Source organism: Ischnura elegans, chromosome 5 (assembly GCF_921293095.1).
Source record: "Ischnura elegans chromosome 5, ioIscEleg1.1, whole genome shotgun sequence".
NCBI lineage: Eukaryota > Metazoa > Arthropoda > Insecta > Odonata > Coenagrionidae > Ischnura > Ischnura elegans.
In genome coordinates this window covers 112,787,893-112,798,761 of record NC_060250.1, presented here as the reverse complement: position 1 = coordinate 112,798,761, position 10,869 = coordinate 112,787,893, and positions in this window count along the sequence as shown.

Here is a 10,869-nt window from a genome sequence, read left to right as displayed (position 1 = left end):
ATCCTCGCCTCGTCTAATCCTCGCCCATCATCGACCAGATTTTGTAGAACAATAAGAATTCGATGGACCCGAGTAACGAGAGAGGTTTCCGTGGAAGAAGAAAGATATATTAATTAGCTGATAAAGAACCTTTGACCAATTCAGATCGAAATTATTTTGGTGACTTTCAAATTATTGCTTACAGATATTGATGGAAAGATATGGCATATAAAGAAAATGATAATAACTCGTTTTTATCAATTATTTACTCTTCAATTTATATCTAAATTCTTTCATTGCTTGGTTTTGTAGGCATGCTATGCATTGGCAGAAACGAGCAGCATGAAACGCTATCTGTCAGCTGCAAATATATGAGGCTGTATTTACTAAATATTGTTGTTCCACGGCCAAAATTTATGTCAAAATTTATTCGTGGTTCTATATGCCACCTACTGTGCATTAAGTTTTGATTCACGGTGCGGCAGTTATTAAGGGCGCAAGTATTCGTATTGACCAGCTTTCCGAGGAGGCTTTGGAAGCAAGGAATAAAGATATTCGACGATTTAGAGAGCATCACTCGCGAAAAATAGCCATACTAGCTACTAATCACGAACTTTTTCACGGAATACTTCTTACGTGCGACCCATATATTTCATCTACTCCAAAATTTGGTAAAAATACAAAGAAGAATATACCTGAACTAGTCAGAAAACTTCCTTTGACGAAGAAATTGATTCAGATGCTGAAGATGAAGATTCAGGATCAGATCTGGATTTTGACTTTTCATGCGCCTAATTGATTTTTTATCGTTAATTTTACTAAATTGTGTTCGTGAGAAAGTATTAAACTGCTAATTCGTATTGAAAATAGAAGACTTATGAAGTAAATATCAAAATATTACACTGATGGAAAAATATTTGGGGTAAATACCAAAAATTAGCAACCCATCTGATGACGCAAAAACGGCCTCTCCGTCATTTTGTTTTTAGAGCATCTTCTTGTAGAGATAGAGTCCCAAAAACACTAAAATTGGATTCTTCAGATCAAAAACTTCTAGAATCACTACAAATTAGCCAAAAATTCTTCCACAGAGGTTTTGGCCAGCTTTTTTCGATTTCCGCCCACTGTGGCGTCGGTTGTTAGAAAGTCACACCCCACGCGTAGGTTCAACGCGAGATAACGTAGTTTTGTCACTTCTCGATGCAGTCCTCCTATGATCGAAAGTAATTTGGTGGGCTGACACTTAATCGACTCTGACCTGAAGTTCAGAACTTACTTCAAATTTGGTAGATTTACCAGGTCAGACATTGCCTCTTATTGTGGGTATTTTCTGAGGTTATTGCTGCCCAAAGACATCGCCAACGAAATTCACCTGAATTCCTTCGATTTCAGATTTAAACGCTCGGATATGCGTTGCAAGGTTATAGCAGATGTAGATTGTATTTAATTTAAAAAGATCCATTTTAGTGTGCATCATTGTGTGAAATGGTAGTCAACAGAGTATCTTAGGTATTAGTGTGCGATGAAAATTTCCTAGTGAAAAAAATCTTCTCCAAGTGTTCAAAAACGGAAATTGGAGTGATGGTAACCAACGAATTATATCGGTTTTGGCAGTTAAAATTAACCTCTAATATTACTGAATTTTGAAAATTTTATAAACATTTACTTATACATTATATTGGTTGTAACATCTCAAACTGGTATGATGGCGTAATTTTGAGTCTAGATCATTTTTTAGTGCGCCACATCGTGTTGGCAATGAATGCCGTGCCCCTGAGAGTCTTGCTTACTTCTTCCCCAATTGATTTTTTGTCACCTTCTAATGGGCTGTAATCATTAGTAATTAGGTATAAAGTGAATTTCCATGAACCGCTTACAGCCGATGCGGTTACCAATCGCTGAGGCTGAATGCTTCGAGCAGCCCATTTGGCGTCGCATTCCGAGGGTGCCAAAAATGCATCCTCCACGTGCCGGAGCAACAAGTAGCCTTGGGGAGCCAATTTAGCCGCCACACCCGCGGATGACTGCTATTGAATTAGGAGATAGAGAGAGGGTTGGTTGCCGCGTCGGCAATTTCCTTTGGATTGTCTTGGCTCCCCAGCCTTTTCCCCCCTTAGCCGAGAATTCGAATCCTTCCTTCCTTCGCTTCCCTCCCCCACTTCATAGCTCTTTTCTCACGGTCTGCGTGGAGTCGCTGGCTCTGATGCACCAGTTGCACATCACGCGGCGGCGCGACACAGTTTCTCCGGATCAAGCCGGCCAAGAGCCTTTGGGGGGATGAACCGCCAGGGTTCAGCGCCGTTGGCCAAGGGACTCGAAATCATTGATTAAGGCCACCGCCCGTTGCTACCCACACCCCTCCCTGTTCGAGCGTATAAATAATGACTACCCTCCCTACCCAAATGGTAGGGGAGTGGGGGGAGGGGTTGCAGTGGTGACGAACGGAAGAGAGGAAGGGGGTAAGGTAGTGAGGGCAAGGTCGCTAGTTGACACCCTAAACTTGCATCTCCCAAGGAGGTGCCTTTATTTCACGTGAAAATTTAGTTCTCGGATTCTTGCCGTTTTTCCAAGTGGGGAGCTGGAGCAAGTCAAGACTTCCTGCCTTGACCCTCCGGTTGCTCAATAGGCTTCCGCTGCGTCCGCTGGCTACTTTTTCTCCTTGCGAATCGTTATGCAGAGCGAAAGTTGCTAAGCCGTATTGCTGTCATATTCGATATTTTCCCCCAAATCGTTTTATAACGTATTTCAGAATTTTTACCCCAAAGTATCGTAATGTTGACATCAAACGTAATATGTGGTTTTTAATCATCATCATCACTGGTCAACAATCCTAGGATTGGTTTGACGCAGCTCTTCACTCAGTTATCCTATCAGCTAATCTATTCATACCTACGTATTTCTTCTCTTTCTTATAATTCCTTACCTGTTCCATATATTTTGTTCGAGGTCCTCATTTTCCGTTCTTGCTATTCACTTGTTCCTCGACGATTGTCTTCATTAGGCCATCATGTATCAAGATGTGGCCTATAATGCTGTTCCGTTTTCTTGTTGAGGTTTTCATGAGGCTTCTCTTCTCTCCTACTCCTTTAGGTATTCGATATTTTCCCCCGAATCGTTTTATAACGTATTTCAGAATTTTTACCTCAAAGTATCGTAATGTTGAAATAAATGTAATATGTGGTTTTTAATCATCATTATCACTGGTCGACAATCCTAAGATTGGTTTGACGCAGATCACCGCTCGATTCTTCTATCAGCTAATCTTTTCACACCTACGTATTTCTTCTCTTTCACATCTTTCTTTACCTGTTCCATACATTTCATTCGAGGTCTTCCTTATCCGTTCTTGCCATCTACTTATCCCTCAACGATTGTCTTCATCAGGCTATCATGCCTTATGATATAATAATAATAATTATTATTATTTTTTCGGTCGAAGTTACAGTATTTATATCTAAGATACGTAAATTGCGATTAATTTTGTTTTTATTTTTAAACAATTCATGTGAGGTATACTGGAAGTTCGACATATTAAAATAAAATGTAGTTGCACTTTTCCACCATTATTTTAATGCTTACGACGTGTTTCGTTTTACAGAGCAATTTTCTGGTACAGAGCCCTCATCTGATCTTGTACCAGAATGATCTGTGGGCCGAAACGCGTCGTACGCATTAAAATAACTGGAAAAGTGCAACTGCATTTTATTTTTATAAATTATGCCTTTATAGTTTTTGATGCCGTTTAGATAGCAATTTTCATCCATTAGATTTCGCACCAAGAAGAAAAATAGAAAAATAATGGGGTAATCTAAAGGGGCTGATTAAGGTCGTTGCTTGAGGGGAAGTTTCATCTCTTTCCCCTGCGCCGTAGTGGTATGCAATACCTCTCAGCGATAATGCGTCTGAGATCTGCTATGCGTTGACAAGTGGCTTTTATGCATTCATTAATCATTTTTAACATTATTTTTAAGCTGGTGAAATAAAAAAAATCATTTGGGATCTTATAGACTGCCATTTATTCGATTTTTTAAAGAAATTACGCCCCCCTGCCACCCTCTTAATCCCCACTGCCACCTTGCGCCCAGCGCTCATGATTTTTCGGCCGCCGTGAAATTCCAGGGCGTCCCCGATTTTTATTGCAAAAACTCTGTGGCCAACGTTTTTTTGCCGCTGATTCTGATGGATTTTGAACGGGAATTGTATTGATAGGCTTGACATGAAATCCGAAGAATCGAGCGAGGTGGAGTGGAATTTTTCCATATTCAAATAAATACTTGCTATTTTCCGCGAATGTAATTTTTATTTTTATTTCTATTTATTCCCATACCAGATAAAAAGAGCACATATTGGCCATTTTACATCGCGGTGTTCAACAGATGTAACAATTACACGTGTACGAATAACCATGCCCTGGATGGGGACGACCTACAGAGGCGGGACTCAAACCCGCGACCTCCTGTTCGGGAGGCGAGGGCTTTACCCCGTCGCCACCGAGGCCAGCTTCATTACGTCCTAGGTTTCATTGTTACTACATCATCTTTAAGGTGTAAATGGTGGGAAGTGCATTCAATTTATATAATTTTAACTGGAGTTGAGAAAGTAAGGGGAGAGAGGAAAGGGAGGAGATGAGAAAAACTGAATAATAATAGTAATAAAAATAATTTTATTTACTCCTACATTTTTATATTACAGCTGTTTAACCAAGAGAAGGAGCTTTAGGTGGTCTCCAAGGTCATAGAACCAGAATTGAGCCACTATCAAATAACAAAAATTTATGCCAATAAAAGAAAATAATAATGCAGTAAATAATACATGAGTGTTTTAAATAATTAACATAAAAATAAACGTTAAATTATTTCTTGTGAGAAAAGTCAGTCTTTGACAAGTCTTAACACTTTATTTGAGGATTTAATTTTTTAAATTTTAGCGGGCAGTGAAATAACATAGGCCCCATGTAAAGAAAACAACGTTCATATAATGTTAACCTTGGTATGTTTGTTACTACACTCCTTTCATTCCTTACTCAATCCTTTTATTATAGTATATATATTTATCACATCCAATCAGCATATTGCATTTTGTGGCATAAAGCAATTTTATAACTTTGAATGAATACAAATGGTTTGCGGCAAGGGCCAAAACAATGGAAATGAGTGTTCATGAGAATTTTTGGACAATATATTATTAATTATATTTTTGCAAAACGAGTGCACGCTTAAATGTGTTCATGCATGCACTGCCCCAGCAAATTATACCATCAGAGAGTTTTGAATGAACAAGAGCATGATAAATGCGGTTTTTTTAATCGGAAGTGGAAATTTGTTTCGTAAGTGGTGAAAATTGGACAAGGCACGTCTATGGTATTTGTTCACAGTAAGTAAATGTTTATCCCAGCGTACAGTACTGTCCAAAGTTACTCCCAAGTATTTCATTTCATTCACTCCATCAATAGCTGGACCTTTAATGACTCAATTGAAACAATTTTTAGTATGAAATACAAGTTTACAATTAAAAATACTTGCATTTCATATGTCATAACACATAAACTTCGTCTTTTCACTCAACCCTAACCCATTGAAATCAAACCATTTTCGTAAGAAACGTAGATCCTCTTTAACAAAAAAAACATCAAAACTCAAATTAGGTGCTGAGAAGCACAGTGCTATATTATCAGCAAAAGCTGTGAGTTCACCATTGAATTTATTATCACATAAATATCCACCCCCATAAATGTTCCCACCCCCTTCTTCAAAGCTGTCAAATCCTCCCCAACCTCCTTTCTCAAGGGTGTGAAGGTTATTTTCAAATGTTTTGCAGTGTCTTGTACCAGATGATGGCTCAGTGAGCCGAAACGCGTAGTACCTACGCAGTAAAACATTTTGTGGAAAAGTGCAACAATCTTGTATTTATTTAAATAAAAAATTCACATAAATTGTTTGCGTAAATCAAAAACAGAACAGGTCCTAAAACAGAGCTCTGTGGTACTCCCGTCTCAATAGTTACATATTAACTAAAACAATTATTTACTTTTACGCATTGTGATCTCGACGACAAATAACTTTCGAACCACTTCAATGATAATCCACGTAGAAGAAAGTAAACGGAATAGAGAGAAGAGTGAAAGAGGGGAAGATGATGCCTGGAAAGTTAAAAGTATTTATTTCAATTTGACAGATAGACAGCGTCCCATCCTCGGGGCCTGAGTTCAAATTTCGGCGGTGGCGGAGATTTTTCAGGGGCAGCACGAAACCTTTTTGGGTACTCTGTGAAGCCTCCGAGTATACCACCCCTGTATGTCGGAGGGATATTGAGCCGTGGGCCTTTCGCTGCCTTTAGTTTAGAATAGGAGACACCGATGTTTTTTCTCTTTATCTCCTCATTTCTTCATATACTGAATGATGTGAATGACCTGACCTATCCAAGTACAAAAAAATAAAAATACCTTCAATGAATCTGTGAAGATCAAATCCGTAAATAAAAACTTAGTGAACGCTTGCGCAAATGTTTATGCATAACAGGGGTAGAGATTCGTGGAGTATCAGGTGTTTAAAAACTTCTGATGCAGAAAAAGATGTATCGGTAGAAATGATCAAGTGAATGAACAATGTGTATTAGTTAAGTATCTCAGCTACCATAACTTCCAACCATATAATAATGATAATCTCCTATTATTGTCGTTGATATTGAACTCAAAATACGATATATGCATGGGGAATGAGAATTGAGAATGAATTCACTCGTGTGTCATTTAAGGTATACGAGAGAACTATTTATGGGGATGAGTCTGTTTAGATTCGAAGACTCAATGAGGGTGGAATTTATTATTGGAATTTGAATTAATGGATATTTTGTAATCGTAACTCTAGTGATAAAAATCAACTAAGGATGGCAGGGAAGGGTTGGATCTTAACCATTCGTCTTTGGTGCGTGAAAACTGGAACCGACTATTTACTTAATACCACCATTCCTCGCAGAGTGAAGGAGTATTGGTCTAGATGAAGCTTACTCGGCTTGGAAATCATCTTTTGTTTCTCTATGAATATTTTTGTTTGACCAGAAGCCACAAGAACATGCCAAAAATCATGTCGAAAATTCAACGCTCCGTTGTCTCTTGATTAGGTAATTCTTCAAACGTAGGTAGAGACAACATTTCGGAGAAACGTTTTCTTCTGTCGCATTCCTTAGGTTATTGCCAAAAAATTCTTTCAGCTCACTATTTTAAATCGATACGTTGGTAACAAAATCTTGCGAGATATTCCGGCTCCGAATCTATTGTTAGACACAGCATATTCTCGGAAGATTATAGCGTGAACATCTTATGGGCGGTGGCCTAAATTCATAAATAAAATCTAGGCAAGGTTAAGTGTTATTAGCGGAGTTATATTATTATTATCTATTAAGAATTATTATCACAAAATTTATCGTCGAACGTCGTGATATGATGTATAATTATAACTTTACCTTAGCACATTTGAAAACTTTAATTACCTGATCGATATTTTTCATTTGAATATGTAATGTGATGCTTGCGTTCTTGACCTGTATCAATCAATATTCCGTCCTGAGAACCTTATGTATGGATAATTTTTTTAACCTATTGAGAATTTAGCATTCAAATTAATCTCGGTGTAATATTTTGGGGTAAAGCATGCACATTGCACAAACCCCTATAACTTTATAAATGTGTTACTTATTGCCAATAAATTAGCTGGAATATTTTCTGAGAAATCACTCTCACTCTAACGTGATAGGCAGTGTTCACTTCCCAACAACGCCTATGAAGGCATCATAACTCTGATCATAATTCTTTGAATCCGATGCATTTTTTTATTAAAATATTACAGCTATTAAAAAAATAAAATATTAAAAATTTAAATGAAAGTGATAATTTGATCCATATTATGAGATTAAAATGAAAACTGTGTCGTTCCGTGTTCACCGTGCTGTTGGAATGTAATGTTTTTTATTCCATTAAAATCCTTCCAAAACTACCAGCAGCTTCCCTTAAGTTTTTCGAAGAAATACGAGATCGGGCATGATTTTGGAAATTTGGTCATGTTTGGCCTTCTGTATCTTAGCAGCGGATGGGATCTATGATCAATTACTTATTGTTTCATGATCACCAATTATTTGTGAGCATATACACCAAGTTACTACCTCCATGGGTGTACCCAGTGAGGGGCAGCTGCCCTCATAGAAGCAAAAATCGCAAAAGTCTTTTAGCAAAATCAGTACTGAATTGAAACGTAAGTATTCAACAATTTTTCTTTAAACCCACGAAAAATGATATATATTAGTATAAGATATGTAACTAAAATAAAACTATTTTTTCAAGGAATAATCTCATAAATCCCATCGCTTGCCCCCCCCCCCTTGTTGTGATCCTGGGTACGCCCCTGCCTACCTAAAAAAAAGCAATTTTGAACTGTAGTCCGGCTTTTTCCGATTTCGGACCACTGTGCACCGGTTGAATATCCCTCGTGTCATGAGGGGGGAGAAGCATAATTTTTCGAGAGATTAAAATCAGCAGAACCAAACGTGATTGAGTGGAATTTTTCCATATTGAAGAAAACACTTGCAGTTTTCATTAAAAAATATTTATTCCGACGGAATGAATGTCGGAATGGGTGGGAATATAAAAGTTCGTAATCGTGGAAAATTGCAAATTTTTCTTAAAAAATTTCGGGATATAATCTTCTAAAGTAATGAATCCTCTCGCAGCAGGCGTCTCGAATATTAATTTCATGAACATTGGGGTGTCCGAGACAGTGACGGATATGAGTTCGGTGGGCGTGTCGCGGAAGAGTCGTCGTTGAGGGCGAAGGAGTTTGGATACGTGCTTTGCCAAGGCTCGGGGAACGCTTTGAATGACACGCAAGGACCATCAGCAGCATATAGACAGCCAGAAACTCCGTCGAGAGCACCTTGAAAATGATGTTCCACGTTCAAGAGAATAGTAAATCGAAACTAGTAGCTCGAACATGGTGTAAGGGCTCCATAGCATTAGCAACGACAACACTTAGTAATTTCCACTATTTATTTTAAAAAATTACGACCGATTTCGGCAAGCCATTATCAAGTACACAAACATCAATGAAAAAATATGGCGGGGACAGGTCTATATATTTTATGGGGGTTTATCAGAGGGGGGGTTCAGAGCTGGGATTGTTAAAGCAGGGATGGGATAGGGGTTGGGGAACAAAGTTTGTCATTCGGGTTGTGGGGGTGGGATGGCGATTAGTAATAAGGGGCGTGGGTTTGGACAGGTTACGATGTTGAGAAGGTTTCCATTTAGTGCAATCTCCCGAATTTCTAGTGGATCCATCATCCATCCTTTCCCGGTAAAATGCAGTCTTTCTGGCTCAATTAATGATACTTAAGATGGAATTGGGAAGCGTGGTAGCCTAGTGGGTGGAGAGCTTGGCTTGAGGTCCCGGGTTTAAATCCCGGTTGATTCCTTCGGATGCCTCCATGCGTAAATCCTCAAAGTGCGAGGTGGTCCAACGAAAGGAAGTCATCCGCCAACCTTGTTTGTGTGAACTTCACTCGCCTGCGGCTTAGTCTAGGTTGAGCTCTACTTTCACCTATCCAAACCAACCTTTGGGTTGAATTACTAAGTGATTGAGATCAAACGCATTCTGATCAGTGCCAAATTGAGCTAAAAATGAAAAGCCCGACGTCCATAACATTTTAGGCAGATTAAACTTTTGGAGAATACAGATTTAAAAAGACGCGGAATAAAGTAATTCCCTTAAAAGGTCGAAGTAAAATTGTAAATATTTTGTTAGGCTCTTTAAGGGAACTCTGCATATGGTAAACAGTCTTTGGTAATTAGGACTTTGATAAAAGTAATGAGGACCCTAATCCAAGTTTTACGTCGGATCACCCTGTATTTCGGAAGTATTCCTGTATGATTCCAAAATATTCTACTTATCCTCAACGTTACTTACTCTTTCATTCAAGTCAACATTTTCCACAAATGATTTACAACATTTATCTAATCCATCACTCACTGTACTAAGATTACAGATTAGATTTACTGAACTGCTGCTAGAGCTTTTGTTTGCTCACGTACCGTCGTTGTGTGAACACGACTTACTTTAATGACACGGATGAAGCAAAAGATTGAAATGGTGAGACCCTTTTTAAGGTTTTTATCACAAACGAAAATCTGTAGGTGAGATAATCGTAATTCTTTTTCGATTGCTTCTCCAATTTCAGGAAATATGTGCCTCGCTGTAATCTTTAAAGACAATCTCCATGCAAAAATACTCTTGGCATACACCGATAAAGGACCGATTTACTATAGAAACATCCTTTCTTTATAAAGATGTGAACCCGGGCTGCTCTATTAGTGACTGATTTTAGGGTCTGTGGCGTTTCTAGCCTCCACAATTGACCAGAACAGCTCCCAGTAACAATTTCTCCGAGTTTACGACGCACTTCATACAAACTATTAAATAGAAATCATTTGAGCCACTAAGTGTTTACCCCCGGGTTCAGGCCGTTTTAATTTGAAGCGGTACTAAAATTTCTTGTTTCAGCATTCTTTTTGGTGTTTTTTGATTTTTGTTGGTGTCTGTAGACGGTAGATTCGCTGGCAATCTCGCCGGCGTCTTCAGGTCATGTGTCTTCTTCTGACGTGAAGAGGCTGGCAGCAAGTTGTTAGGATAAAGGCTGAAAAAACATGAAGCCATCATCAATCAACAGAAGAGCTCCCGGAAGAATCAAACGGAAGGGTCATTACTGTCCTCCACAATGGAAGTAATATATATGTATAATTCTTTTTATGCTGGAGATCGTTAATGAAGCCACAAATCCAGTAAATTTATCGTAAATGGTGGGCATCCACATAAACCACATTTTTCTCAATATTAGCGGTCTATGACT